The sequence below is a fragment of the Cnephaeus nilssonii genome (assembly GCF_951640355.1).
Source record: "Cnephaeus nilssonii genome assembly, chromosome: 2".
In the NCBI taxonomy this organism is placed as follows: domain Eukaryota; kingdom Metazoa; phylum Chordata; class Mammalia; order Chiroptera; family Vespertilionidae; genus Cnephaeus; species Cnephaeus nilssonii.
Window position 1 is genome coordinate 55,249,772 of NC_137073.1, and position 15,020 is coordinate 55,264,791.

The 15,020-nt window shown below is 36.0% G+C and overlaps 1 protein-coding gene and 1 long non-coding RNA gene across 6 annotated transcripts in view; both read right to left on the minus strand.

Annotated features, from left to right (window-relative positions):
* The window catches only part of LOC307106947, a 172,070-nt gene extending 159,863 nt beyond the window's left edge, over positions 1 to 12,207 (minus strand). For both annotated transcript variants that reach the window (XR_013814162.1, XR_013814163.1), the window contains exon 1: positions 10,540 to 12,207. This is a non-coding gene — a long non-coding RNA (uncharacterized lncRNA). The remainder of the gene's footprint in view (positions 1 to 10,539) is intronic.
* A 152-nt stretch (positions 12,208 to 12,359) lies between these two features.
* Positions 12,360 to 15,020, minus strand: part of LOC307108733 (uncharacterized protein) — an 823,426-nt gene continuing 820,765 nt past the window's right edge. For all 4 annotated transcript variants that reach the window (XM_079786886.1, XM_079786881.1, XM_079786883.1 and 1 more), the window contains one exon: positions 12,360 to 13,116. The gene's annotated coding sequence lies outside the window, so the exon portion shown is untranslated. The remainder of the gene's footprint in view (positions 13,117 to 15,020) is intronic.

A 15,020-nucleotide genomic window follows, 5' to 3' on the forward strand; every position in this document is an offset into this window, starting at 1 on the left:
GGTCCTTCTGCCCAGTGCTGTTGGGTGAAGCAGAGCAGAAACTTCATTGTTTGATCAAAGGGAAACGGGGGAGTTCATGCTCTAAGAGTCTAAGGGCACTTTCTCCCTGACTGGGAGGGAGCCTTGCGTATTTATAGGCCATAGCATGCAGGGATTAAATCCTTCTAGGCATGCACAGCTCTTCTGTTGCACTCAGCCGTTTGCACCTGGTCCTTTTTTGCACAAGATGCCCATCAACATATTGGTCTTTGCATTGGGCACTATGGTCTTTGTGCTCCGCCCTCTTCATTTTGCTGAAGGGAATCCTTTTCAGTTCCTATAAGCAAGCATAGCTCAGGACATAATTTGGGTATTGACAAACATAAGTGTCTTTTAGATGATAGTCCAGTGAGTATTTCTTCCTCTATATTGTTTGAATCCGTTACATTAAGCCAATATAGCAGGAGGAAGGGAAAGGATGGTGAGTGGGTTCTTTCTAAAGACCTGGTCTAGAAGGGGCACTGATCATTTTACTCATGTTCATTGACCATACCCCGGTCACAGAATCACACTGCACTGCATTAGAAACTGCAAAATGAAGCCTGGCAGGGCTCCAGGAAAAATATGACAACTTGAGCACTGGTGAGCATGCGTAGCATCTGCAATAGCTTCTGAGATGAGTGAAAATTTAGGGAGAAACTTAAAAGAGCAGAACTGCTGGTGAGATAATTATATTGACTTAGAGTTCAAAGCAAGGAGAAGTTTGATTGTCATTCATATCACCTGAGGACAGTGTGTGGCAGAAAGAACTACAAAATAAGAATAATGGGTTGCACTTTTGCTCTACTAAGCAATTATCCCAGGAATTATTTAAAAGTTACCTAAGGGAAAATCTCAATAATTTATCATTCAAATTTTTCTTTTCTTTTAAAGTACACAATGTCAGATCTATTAAGAATTTGCAATATTTCTACTTGTTGAGTCATGAACTTCTGGTGCTTAGAGAAGATTAGTGTGCATATTATATAATGCTCTATGCAGATTCAACAATTATTGAAATGTGGGATGATGGATTATGATCATTATTTTATTTGAAGCCAAAATAAGTATTTCCAAACTATTGTAAGTGTCAAAAAAGGTAACAATATGTGTTGATATGTTGTTGTCCTTCAGTGGAATTTAAATTTTTACTGAGGTTAGGATGGGGAGGAGGGACTGCATCTAAATTATCTATACAACTATCAGCCTATTTTTGCCCCACCCTGTATATGAAATGACTTCACAGTTATGAACCATTAGCATTACTTGATAGAGAATGCTAAAAGTGAAAAAAAATAGCTGTGAGTAAAATAGAAACATAAATCCTAGTCTGAGGTTCTACATGCATCCACCATACTCCTACTGAATGGCAATGCTCTGTGATGAACAAAGTCACAACAGGAAAAATATACATGGCAAGCAAAGGGTGGATGCCAGTTAAGGAACCAAGGGAGAGTTGGGAAAACATCAAGAAAGATCAAATCCATTGTAAATCTGATCATTCAAAATAAGCAACTGAGGAGTTATGAAAATGGAGTAAGAAAGGGGTTTCAATTTAGGATAATTTAATGGACCTAACAACACATAAAGGGTTAGGCAGGCTATTTAAGGTATAGGTTTAGTTTAAATGAGCAAGCCTGATTTAAAAGGACTCACTTCCAAATACATAGCTTCTGATGGAGACAAAAGGCAAAAAAAATAAAATAAAAAAAGAAAGAAAGAATTACATTTTGGAAATTGGGTGATAAAGAGGAAAATAAAAAGTAGAAATTTTAGTATCTTGGAAAGCAAAAGAGAACTGTAAAAATATAGAACTCAAAACTGCTTTGCGACCAGTAAAATATTGGGACAAAAACCCTTGCTATATTCTTAGACTTTGAAACGCTAGCAGAAAAGGATACGATTAAATCTGAAAAATACTCCAATATTATAAAAGTAGACAGAGCGAAAGTTTATAGACAATTATTGTAGTAAATCAGTAAGCAAAATTTCACCAAAATCAACTGGGGAATATTTCTCCCTGTAAAATAGAGACAAAGAAGCATTGAACAGACTGTCAAACTTCAGCGGGAAGGCAGGGGAGGTTTGGAGGTGAGGGTAAAAGATCAACTACAGGACTTGTATGCATGCATATAAGCATAATCAATGGACACAGATGTTAGGGGAGTGAGGGCATGTGCCAGGGGGTGGGGGAGGCCAGGGGGAGGTCAATGGGGGGAAAAGGAAACATAGGTACTACTATTTGTAATATTTTAAACAATAAATAAATAAACAAATAAATAAATTCAAATTAAACACAAAAATAAAATAATGAAGCAGAAATAAACTGTAATTCTATACTCCAAATAGAATTAAATACATTCAAACAAACATTTGAGGAAATGTTAAATGTTTCTTGAGTCATAGTTTCAAAAACTATGAACAGAAATGTACAAGAAAACTGGGAAAAATTAAAGGAGTTGATTGAAATCTGAAAAGTAATGAAAGAAGACAAAATTACTTCAGAAATAAAGAAAAAAATGACCAGGTGCTCAAGGGAAAATAGACACATAAAAGGAACACATACTAAGGAACTTTGAAAAAAGGCAAGAAATTATCCAAGAGAATGTAAATGGCAGAAAGAATAAACATGGCAAGAGATAAAGTTGTAGAATTGGAAGACAGACAAAAAAGGAACAGTATTTTTATCATTAAAGTTCCGGAAGTAGAAAAACAAAATAATGGAAGAGAATATCTAAAACTAATCTAACAAATTATTTCAGAAATAGAAAAGCTTCTCAATCTACCCATTGAAAGAGCTTACTGGATATTTGGGAAAATTAACCCAGAATGATCAATGACAAAATATATCTTAGAAAAAAATTATAATTCAAATATAAACATTTAATTCTCAAAGTCATCAGACAAAACTTTGAAATGAGTTACAAACTCAAAAAATAAAATTCTAGCCTCAGACATTTCAAAATCAATCTAGAAGTCAAGCGACAATCAAGCATCATTTTTAAAAATTACAGTGAAAGTGTTGAACATGTATATCTAGCTAAGCTATTTTTTAAATATCTAGGCAGTAGGAAAAGCATTAAAAAATGTGTTCTAACACACTAGAAATTAAGAAATTCTGCATCCATCATCCCTTCTTGAGGAATCTTACATTATAGGATAAGTTTCATCTGACCAATCAATGACTAGGAAAACTATAGCAAATGCATTGATGGTAAATTTTTATTTAACCCTGGTAGATAAAGGCTTTCTAACTTTGACTCAAAATCTAGAGGCAATAAAATTATAGGTAGGAGACTATCCTGAAGATGTAGCTTTAGTTATTTATAAATATATATTCCTAAAGTTATTAAATACTACATTGTTTGTAATTGTGGTTGAAAAATCCGTGGTACTTCTACACAGTGGAGCACTATGCAGCTGTTAAAAAAGAATGAGGGGGATATCTGCTAGCTGATAGTTGAATGATATCTAGAACATACAAGAAAATAAAAATACAAAAGCCCCAAAGAGTATCCGTTATGTTACACCTCATACATAAAGAAGAGGATATAAGAATATATACACATATGTGCTCACTGATTACCCACAGGGAACATGGCCAAATGGTGGTAAAAGGCAAGAGTGGGAAAGGGACAGCAGAGGGGAAGAGGAAGTGATGCTTCTTTGAGATTAACTATTTTATAACTCTGACTCTTAGAAGTATAGCTGTTTTACATACCTTTCACTCCCCCCAAATAAACCCTATTAACAGTATAACATATAACAGCATAATTGTACTGAAGAAAACATGAGACAAACCCAAATTGAAGGAACTTTTACGAGATAGATCAGTACCTTTCAAAGGTGTCAAGATCTTGAAAGACATATATCCTATATAATAAAGGGCTAATATGCTAATTAGACTGGATGGCAGAATGACCTGGAACAACCTTCTGGAACGACCAGTGGGCTGGGGGGGGGGGGGGTGAGGGGGCGGGGCAAGGGGAAGGGGCCAAGAAGAAGCCAGAGCTCGCTCGAGGGCCTACTCTTGCATGAATTTTGTGCATCGGGCCTCTAGTAATTATATAAAGGGTAATATACAGGAATCTTCTTACTACCTTTGCAACTTTTCTTTAAGAATAAATTTAGTTTAAATAAGTTGCTAAAACAAAAGAGATGGATTGTCTGAGATGTGGAATTAGAATTTCATTTTTTCAGCAATAGAATTAGAATAAAGTATAGCTTTTGAATGGCCCTAATTAAGGGTATTTTTCAATTTGATAAGTAAATGATTAGTAAATAATTTATTATGTAAAAGAGAATCCTCCTATATAATGAGAGGAATATGCTAATTATCCGTTATGCCCTGAGGCATAATGACCAACCACATAACGACGGGGTCACGGATCTACAGGAGGGTGGGGCAGCAAACTCCAGGAGAGCTACAGGAGAGGGCAGGGCAGAAAGCTATGAAGGAGGGTAGGGGGAGCTACAGGAGGGCAGCCACCTACTGGCGCACGGATTTGTGTGCAGAGCTACTAGTATAATTAATAAAGGGCCAAGTGGACAGAGTTGGTAAATGCTCAGTAATGCAAAGGTGACCTCCTATTAAAAATCAAATAAGATAAAATAAAATAGAATGGATAGTATTCTTTGTGAATAATTATTCACCATATATCTTTATACACAGCTTGACAGTGATAAATTTTCAATAACTGATAGAATATTGTTTTAAAATTTAGTCCTGACTTATTCAATAGGAATGAAATAAATATAATCAGAGAAACATATTTGAATGGTTAAATTGTTTTTGAAACAAGTAAACACCCAAGAATTTTAATTTTAATAGTGTAAAGGCTTGGGTTCAGTCAAAGTAAGATGACTTTGTAAAGGAACTATGTTTTTGTAAATCATTAAAGTTACCTAAATACAAGATTGTTTTGAGTATTTTATTTCAAAAACTTAATTTTCCCTTTCTTGAACACAGATTCTCACGGATTATTTTAGAGTGAATTAAGGATTCATCAAGTTAATCAGTATTGCAATGGACTGAATGTTTGTGAGCCCCCAAATTTCCTATTATAAAACCCTAATACTCATGTGATAGAATTTGGATGTGGGGCTTTTGGAAGTTAATGAGGTCATGAGGGTGGAGCCCACATGAATGGGATTAGTGCCCTTGAGAAGAGACCTGAGAGCTAACTAGCGCTCTTTGCACCATCTGAGGACATAGCAAGAAGAATGTCCTCTGTAAACAAGGTTGAAAGCACTCTCCTAGAACTCTCACATGCTAGCACCTTCATCTCCAGCTTCTACAATGTGAGAAATAAATGTTTATTGTTTAAGTCACCCAGTATATGGCAATTTGTTATAGCCGCCTGAACTTAGGTAGGCTTTTATTTTATATGGAGGATTTCAAACCATGCACACTTGAGAAATAAAAGGTGTGTTCAGATGGAGATGGAGCAAGGGAAATTCTAACTAGCAAAAATAATCATGGATGTTTCAATGTTTTAAATCTTTTTACACCTTAATTTTACTGAAATATAATCAAAATAGAACTGTAGTTCTAAAATATATTGTTTTTCTTCTTTTTTCTTTCCCGCCCTGGTTAGGAGATATTTTATTTCATTGGGAACTGAGTAGTGCCTGGATGCTGAATGTAACAGGTATGACAGAAAAGCAGCAAATCTGGAGTTAAGGAATATAATAAATCAACTAAGTTGTGGAAATCAAGGACATTAGATTACTTTGGATCTCACACAAACCAACAACAACATAAACCTCTGAGCATTAGAACCAGTCTGGGGATCGGTTTGTCACTGAAGTTATTGCATCGTTCCATGTTCTTTAAAGTACGGAGCTTTAGTTGTCTCTGTTTCAGTTTATTTATAGGAGGTGGACATCATACTTCCAGAAAACTCTGGTTGGTATGAGAGGTATAAATTTGACATCCCCGTCTTTCATTTGAATGGCTAGTTTCCGATGATGCATGGAGTAAACATCTCAAAACTTGACAAACAGCTTCAGAAACGTGGGCAGTGAGGTTTTGGAAGCTGATCACTATCCCAAATATATAAAATATATTGCTTTGCACAATCTAAGTTTCCGCTGGTTAAAAAAAAAGTTATCACTAACCAGTATATAAAAAGGAGATGTATTCATTTTTACTACTTCCAAAATCAAGTTTTTATAGGAAAAAAAACAGGTGCATTTTTGATTGTTGCCTTTAACAGATATTAGCAAAATGAAAATGATATATTTTCTTTCATGCATGTCTAAAATCTAATAATGAACTGTAGATATATCAATATACTAGAGACCCTATACATGAAATTCGTGCAAGGGGCTCTGCCCTTGCAGCCCTGACTTCATCTGGAAGTCCATCCGGAAGGACGTCCAGAAGGTCGTTTGGCTGTCTGGTCTAATTAGCATATAATGTTTTTATTATTATAGATAGTAACAAAAAATAAGGCCACATACTATTAATTCAGAAACATAATCATTAACATGAAAAGAAAGCTCTATACCCCATGAATTTTCATCATGAGGATAAGTCCAGGACGAGAATTTTTAGAAGACACACACACTTTATTAAGATACTCAAGTATATTACTTAGCATCATCATTTTAACATTGATTCTAACTAACTTCATGATTTGAGTCAGTCTGTGGTTTGACGATAATAGCACATCTCATCTGAGAGCTGATTTCATTTTGCCTTTGTGGTTTGGAAGGTTCCACTTCCTAAAATCAAATCTCTCTCTTTCTGCATGAAGTGTTCAATTACCATAGCTAAAAATGTTCCTCCCAAATGTGTCACTGAGGTGGCTGCATCACTTAGAGACCTTTCCTTGATTCTATTGTATATGACAGCTCCTTTTCGGCACCACATGCCCTTGCTTCTGCCTAACTTCTTCATCAAGTGCTCTTCACTCCTGCAGAGAGCTCTGCAGAGTCTAAGGCAGCTATGCAGAGGAAAAGGTTGCTTGGTGCTCTAAGGACATCATTATCATCCCTCCCTCCTTTTAGAAACCGATTTTATCTTGGGGAGAAAGAATCAAACACACAGTTTTTACAGCCTCATGTTCACACAACCTGAAACTTACACATACAATCCAGCACAATGAATGTAATACGCAATTTCCATTCATGTATAAAAGGCTCTTTTTTATACTGATTCCATGTCATATTTTGGGTGCTCTTATTTTTCTTATCCTGCAAATAATATTGAGGTGGAGGTTGGAATGACTATTGAAATACTAACATTCCAAAGCTTCTATTGTGTTTCATAATGTTGGATCATAGATTATCTTGATGCATTTGAAAATCACATTTCTGTAAAGTTAAATGTCTTAAAAATAACATTTGTTTGGTGCAGTAAATCACCTGACGACTATGGCAAGTCAGGTTTACTCTAATCTCCTAATTAGAATAAGATGTTAAATATCCAGTAGTTTAAAAAGGACACTCGAATTACATTTTTTGACTAAAGGCATCATTTTTGGTTATAAAGATAAGTCATTTGTCCTTCCATACAAAACTGAAGGCTAAATATAAGATGAAAAGAATTAAATAAAACAGACCAAAAGACCCATGAACTCAAATACATTTCCATGAACTGAAATACATTTACTGGATTAAATATTGAGCTTCTTTGCTTTAAGTAATCTAGTTCATATTTGTTAATCCTCCAGCTTAATTCTCAATAAGTAAATTTGTCAGGCAATTATATAAAGTTGGATTAATTTTCTGCTTACCAAAAGAACTTCTTATGTTTCTCCCACATCTAAATTTCTAGAACTAATTCTTTTCTCATCTTATTTCTTGAGAGCATAGTAAAATGTTTTATGACTGCTATAACTATTTGCAAATATTTAACAAATATTTACCTCTAAATAAAATTATTTACCTTTATTTTTATTTTATTTAGCTTGATAAACTTTAGGAAAAAATTATGACTAATATAAAACTAGTAGCCAATATATTTTATTAAAAAATAGTTCTGGTTTAATACATGACTCAAAACATCCATTATTTTAATTTGAAACAGTGAACAAGTCCAACCCTCTACACTTACTCTGCCTTTAAGTCTGCATAATGACTCACATGATTTCACATGAAGAACTTGGATAAAATGCTAGAACTGACTATGGCGTTCTCCAAGTTCTTTCTTCTTTCCTTTGTTTCTCCTTCTGCTCATTCTGACATGTCATGATTGATGTGTTTTTCATTCTCATTTACAAAATGAACTCTTTGCTTGGCTAGACAGGTATTTTTTCAGGTGATTGAGTCAGAATTTATTTTTGGTACAACCAGTGTCCCTTTTCACATAAAAATGTAAATATTTTGGAGCATAAGGAATGAATTGTTAAAGTTAATGTATTTTTCATTGAAGAAAAATCTAGCATTCCAAGAGCACCAAAGCAGACTGCTATAAATTTCTACATAGCTACATTAGGGTCAGTTTAGCAGATGCTCCCAAGAAACACAAATATTTTGGGTAATTATTAATAATTGTTATAAAGCAAAGACAAAAGTTCAAATGACATTTCTGCTTCTATATAAACGAGGGGAAAAAACAGGTACTTTACTTGACAAATTTTCCAAATTGCTGCTAACTTAAAGGGGAAGGAAATACTGTTATCATTTTCTTCTTTTTATGAAAAAATGATATTCTGCAACTTGATAGTAATTGGAAAAGTAAAATGGAAAATGTCTTGCCAAAAAAGACTTTAAAAAGCTACAATCCCACCTGGCTGGTGTGGCTCAGTGGTTGAGTGTTGACCTATGAACCAGGACATCACAGTGAATTCCCAGTCAGGGAACATGCCTGAGTTGTGGGCTCTATCCCCAGTGTGGGGGCATGCAGGAGGCAGCCAATCAGTGATTCTCTCTCATGATTGATATTTCTCTCTCTCTCTCCCTTTCCCTTCCTCTTTGAAACCAAAAATATATATATATATATTTAAAAGTTAAAAAAACATATACGTAAATGTGTAGACATGTAGAAAAGGTAGAACAGATATCCCAGATCATTAAGGGATTTATAAGCAGAGAGAAGTTGAGCCCCATTGCCCACATAATGCCTAGAAAATGAATTCAACCTCACAGGACCTTCCTGAGTCCAACACAGAAATGGCCTGTGAGCCTGAGTTAGCATCCTGGAGCTTCCACTCATTCTGACATGGTACTGAGAAAAGTGGAACTTCTAGAGGAGTGGAATGCCTTTACCTTTTTCTGGAGTAGCATAAAAGGGGCAAAGTTCCTTATAGACAACTGTATCAGCTTTTTAATAACCATAAAGAAGTATAGAAAGGGGCTCAGAAATAGCAGAGAAAGCCAGATTTCAATCTGTCCTGAAGTCAACAGGTACAACATCTAAGTTCCCAGAAAAAACTGACACTGGAAGCCAGTGGGAGGATGCACACCCAGGGCATGTTAGTTTCGCTCTCTGATGACAATGATTGTGTATATCCCTTAAAACAAGAATGTTATGTCATTATATCACTCCAAAGGAGTTTAACTACAACTATCCAGGAATGAAAATAGAATTAACTATGATCTAATTTTGTTATAATATAATGTCATTTCCAAAATAGACATTAGGTTAATTATTACAAAAGAAAAGAGTTATACATCTTATACACCTAAGATTGTAGCCTTAAATTTTCTACACCTTACATGTGTTAAAAAGTGTTTTATATTTCTGGCAAAACCACAGCTAAACATAAAACTCATTATTTTTTTAAAATAATATTCCTTAGATACAAACCCATTTAACACTAACTTCAGTAAAGGTGTCTTTGCAATCTGTTTGCAGATATGTGGCTTTTTGTTGTTGTTGTTGTTGTTTGTCATTGGATTTTTTGTTGTTCTTTGCTTTGTTTTGGTTAGAGGTGTCAGAAAACTATATCAACTTACAGGGCCAGAAGGTAACATCCATTAACTCTAGTCTCATACTCCAACATACTTGTCAACTTAGAAACTAGCACTTTTTCTCCTGATAAAACACATGAAGCTCTGTTAAACTGTAAGCCATCGCATGTCTTTTAGGAATAAATAAAAAATAGATTACCAACACAAAGTATCACCAGGAGAGAGACTCTCCTTTGTATGTAACCCCCTTAAGTTTAGTCTCTTTTCCAGTCTTTTCCCTTCTGTCTTTACTGTTCATTGAGCCTGATGAATTTGTCTAAGCAGGTCTTAAGAAAGAATATGAGCACATGTTATGCTTTATGAAGGACCTCCATCAGCTGACTGCAGGAACTTAGGTTTCTAAATTTGCAACCATCTAAAAGCCCATAGGAACATTTGTGTGTGTGTGATCCTTTAAAATGATTTCACAGTGCAACATACAGATCTTTTAACAGAAATCTACACCTGAAACTTATGCGATCCTATTAACCAACGCCACGCCAATCAATTAAAACAGAGACAAAAACAAAAAACCTTGCCTTCAAGCTGCACAGGATATTTAACTTGCTATTTAACTTTTCTCATAAGGAAAACGTCATTAATAAAGATGTAGTCCTTTACCTTTAAAATGTCCGATGTAGGAACTGATCATTGCTTGGATGCACATCAACGTTGTTCAACTGCAGTCTTTGAATTAGCAGGAAGATGTTTGCTTCTTTGTTTTCGTATTATTTTGTTAGGTTGTATTCTTTCGACTCTGACAATATGTTACCAGAAGGATGGCGAGACGTCAGTTCTTGTCTTCTTGAAAGAAATATTTCACTCAAGAGACAAAGTGCAGCAAAGCAAGCAAGAATTTGTTGGCAGCAGCAAAAACACACAGGACAGTGAAACAAGGGTGTAGAAGCAGCAGCAGGAGAGCCCAGGCTGGGCTGCCCTGGCTCACTGGGAAGTCAGAGAAAAGGGGGCCTTGGAGACAGGTTCAGGGGGTTAGCTCCAGACGAGCTGCCACCATCCATTGCTCCCCTGGTTGCAGTCTCATGGGGTCCCTTATGTGTCTGTGGGGGAAGACGAGAGGAAAGGGAACGGCAGAGGCACGCTCCACTAGGGGAGCACACAGCTGGGCCCTTTGTGTTAAGGGTATTTATCTCTCTCTGGCACGTGGGAGTCTTAGGGGAGGTCTCAATAGAATGTTCCTCAGCTGTGCTCTTTCAGGGTCCTGGTCTCCACTGATTGGTCAGCACAAGGGCGGGGGTCATTAGTCAATTCAGCTGGTATTGAGGCAGCTACAGAGTTCATTGTCTGGTGTTGCTGCTTTTTTGGGCCTGGAGCTGAAATACAACTGAGGTCTAGATGTTATCTTTAGGGAAGAAAAGGTCAGGGGGTCTAACCACATGACCAGTGATGTGCTAGGAGAGGAAAGGTTAACCTGGAGGCAAGGTTCTTGTTTTCCCAATTTTGTAGGCATCCAGGGCTTCCCCCACTGGTGACCTTCTGTACCTGGCCATCATCCCTGCCTATAACAAATCCTCTTATTTTTTTATATAAAAATTACACATTTCCTATCTGTCTATTAGTTATCAGCCTATATTAATATGTGGTCATGTCCTTGAATTCATAAATTCATAAAAAAGAAGCATAACTTTGATCCTATTGAGATTGTTGTAATTTCTATTGTTTCAAGGCCAGATGGTAGCAGACGACAATGAGTAAATCTTTGTTTGCTTGGAGGAACAAATACAAAACTAACTGAAAGTCAACTTTTCTTAAATTAATCCAATATATCACATCAATGTTAGACTCTCCCAGATATGTAATTCTAACAGTTTGATTCATTCTTCTCTTTAAAACATTCATTTATACACTAGATTTCATGGCATTTTGAACAAAAGAAATTCAAGTGTATGCCAATATGTGATCCTAGACTAAGTAGGTCTCAAATATAAAAGGATCATCAAAACAGATTTATTGAAAATGTGGTGGTGGGGGCTGCCCACCAATACATGCACATTGCCACTGCTCTAGTCATTCGTTTCAGCAACTAAGTCTGAAGGTCAAGCCTTCTAAAGTATTGCGTATTGTTTTCTCCATCTTAAGGAATTATTATGTTTGTACCTAGTGATTTGGGTTTGATTAAAAATCCAAACAATGGAAAAAGTAAGTAAAAGGAAAAAAAAAACTATAACCCTCCTCTGAACAACTCTTTCCTCATTCATTGCTGTCTGACTCATCTAGGATGAAAAAGAAAGAAGGACAAATGACAGTGTGAGAATGAAGTGATTGAAGATGATGAAAAATAATCAGAAACAGAAGAGTAAAACTTAATCTACCAATAACTTTAACAGGGAGAAAATAACCTCCATATTTATCATTAAACCTGTGCTTGGTAGTAAATTAAGGAAACATATTCAAATACAGGTTTTGTGAGTATTTTTAGGAAATTAATGTGAGTGACATCAAGTGTAAAAGGCTTAGTGAGTATTTGTTTGTTTGTTTGTTGCCTGCCTACATTTTGTCTCACCACAAAGAGCCCTCTTTCCTATTCTGGAATTGTTTTTCCTCTAACTTAGGCGACCAAACATCCACATCTCTTTTTCTGTCCTTCCCCGACGCCCCTGCCCCACGACAAACACAGGAGAATAGATAGCGTGGTACATAGTCCTGTCAGGACCCTATCTCAGGAATCCCTATTGGCAAATGGGAGGTAAATTAATAGACTTACATGGGGAGAGAGAGACTAGTCTAAGTCTGAATTTACCCATATCAAGCCAATTTCTTGGATTCATGGGTAACTAAAGTCCATAAAATTTCTAAATAGCTTTTTAGCTTATTTTAGGTAAGCTTTTCTCCTTTCTACTAAAAAATTCCTTTCCAAAGGAAAGTGAACATCATTGACTTAGTATAGGAAATGTATTTGGGCATTTTATCTGTTTGAGAAATACAATTTGATGATAAATATTTTAAAATTACACTAAGAGCCTTGGCTCCAAGAGAGTTAGTCACTAAACAGAGGTAAAGGGGACAAATGAGGGAGCAAGCTGAAAATCAAGCTCAGTTTTAACTGTCCCAGAGCCTAGGATTTTCCAATTATAACCTTTTCTCTATAGAGGACTACTGGCCTTTGTCCATGGATAACAAGCTCACAGCTAGTCAGCCTCATCTTGTTAGGTAAGATAGAAGTGGAGTGACTCCAGGAGTCTGAAAGACAAAGATTATTTCCAAGCATTAATCAAGGCTTTGCAACAGACATCTCCATTATGTAATTCCAGAATAACAGACTCATGTCACACACCCCAATACAATGCTAGGTTAGTCACATTTTTATATTACCAGTACGTGCCCAATTGGTTTCCCCTTTGGTGAGCATGCTATAATACAGATAATTAAGGTACTTAGAGTCATAAAGCAAGTGAAGTGATAGTTCTGGAAACAATATATACTAGTATATCCTTAGTCTCAGCCTAGCTGAGTTCCTCTAGGTCACATGGTTTCATCACTGTTTTAATATTCACACAACATTATGCTGATCACTTCCAGGTTCTGTTTGTCTGTTCCTTATTCTCCTTTCTCCTGCCTTTTCTTGTTTTTTACAATTGCTTACTGTATGTCTTCATGCTGACAAAAGATGATACTGCGATCGTTTTTTCACTTGCACATAGCTACATCTGTGATTTTTTAAAAATAAGATTTTCTGTAAACATCTCCTTTTCACAGGAAAAATCATCCTGGGAAGTGTAGAAATAGGAGAACAAGAAATGCACCAAACAGAAACAGAATTAGCACTTATCGAATTTCTTTGCAAAGTTTCAGCGACGTCAGACTTTATTTCAGAAACTTCACACTTGATTTCAGAATAGAGTATTAATTATGTGATGAAGTGAATAAAACGCACGGTATCCCTTTAGAGAAGTTTCCCAAGGCCATCACTTTCTCAGCTGAGTAAATTTCTAATGTCATCATCCAGGGAAATAAAGAGTTTCGGCACAAGGATTGTGCCCCCTGGAATCATAATTATTAAGTCTGCCCTTCTCCTGTAGGACCTACCCACTTCACCATGTCTTTCTCTCCAGCAATCATGCAATGTTATTAAACTGGAAGTGAATCTCAAATTACAAATAGAAATTATCCAGCTACAAGCATTCTCTCTCACAGTATTCAGTTCAGGTTGGCACATATCCACACATAATGGAGAGAGTGTTGGAAGAAAATCAGAAGACCTTGGCTTAAGTCCCAGTGCTAGTGCTTTCTAGTTTTGTGACCTTGGGCAAGTTATTTGGCCTCACTGGTTTACGGTTTCCACATTTTTAAAACAGGAGATGATAATCTGCACACTCTCACTGGTGTGAGGATTAAGTATATTATCTGTGTTTAAGCACTTTAGAAATGATCATCTTTCATACAAAAAGGGTGTATAGTTTTAGTTGCTTCCCTCCCTCCTTTAGTTTCAAAACCAATGAAAAACACAGTAAAATTCTAGGATATATAACCAACAAATACACCAAGAGATGACTTTGGGGTGAATTTTGTTGTCGTTATTATAAGTTGATTAATTAAACGATATATTTAACCATCAGCTATCAAGCACCTACTGTGTTATTACTATAATAACATTGGACCCAAGAGGACAAGAGGTCCCAGAAATGAGTAAATTGACAATGCCAGCTAAGCACAATTTCACATGCCATGAAAGAGGAAGCATAATATTATATAGGATACAGATGAAACTTCAAGTGATTTGAGCTGAGACAATGAGAAGGGAGTGAGGAATGATGAGACTGAAGAAGTAATAAGGTTCAGAATCACTTTATGAAACCCTTTATTTATTTTTTATTTCTTAAAATATGGTTTTATTTATTTTTAGAGAGAGAGGAAGAGAGAGGGATAGATAGAAACATCAGTGATCGACTGCCTCCTGCACGCCCCCTACTAGGGATAGAGCAGAGCTGCAACTCAGGAATGTGTCCTGGCCCGAAATTAAACCAGTGACCTCTTGGTTCCTCGGTTGACAACTCAACCTCTGAGCCACACAGACCAGGCTAAAACCTTTTATTTTTAATTAATTATATATGTTGATTTTTAGGATGCTAAAAAATATTTAAAAC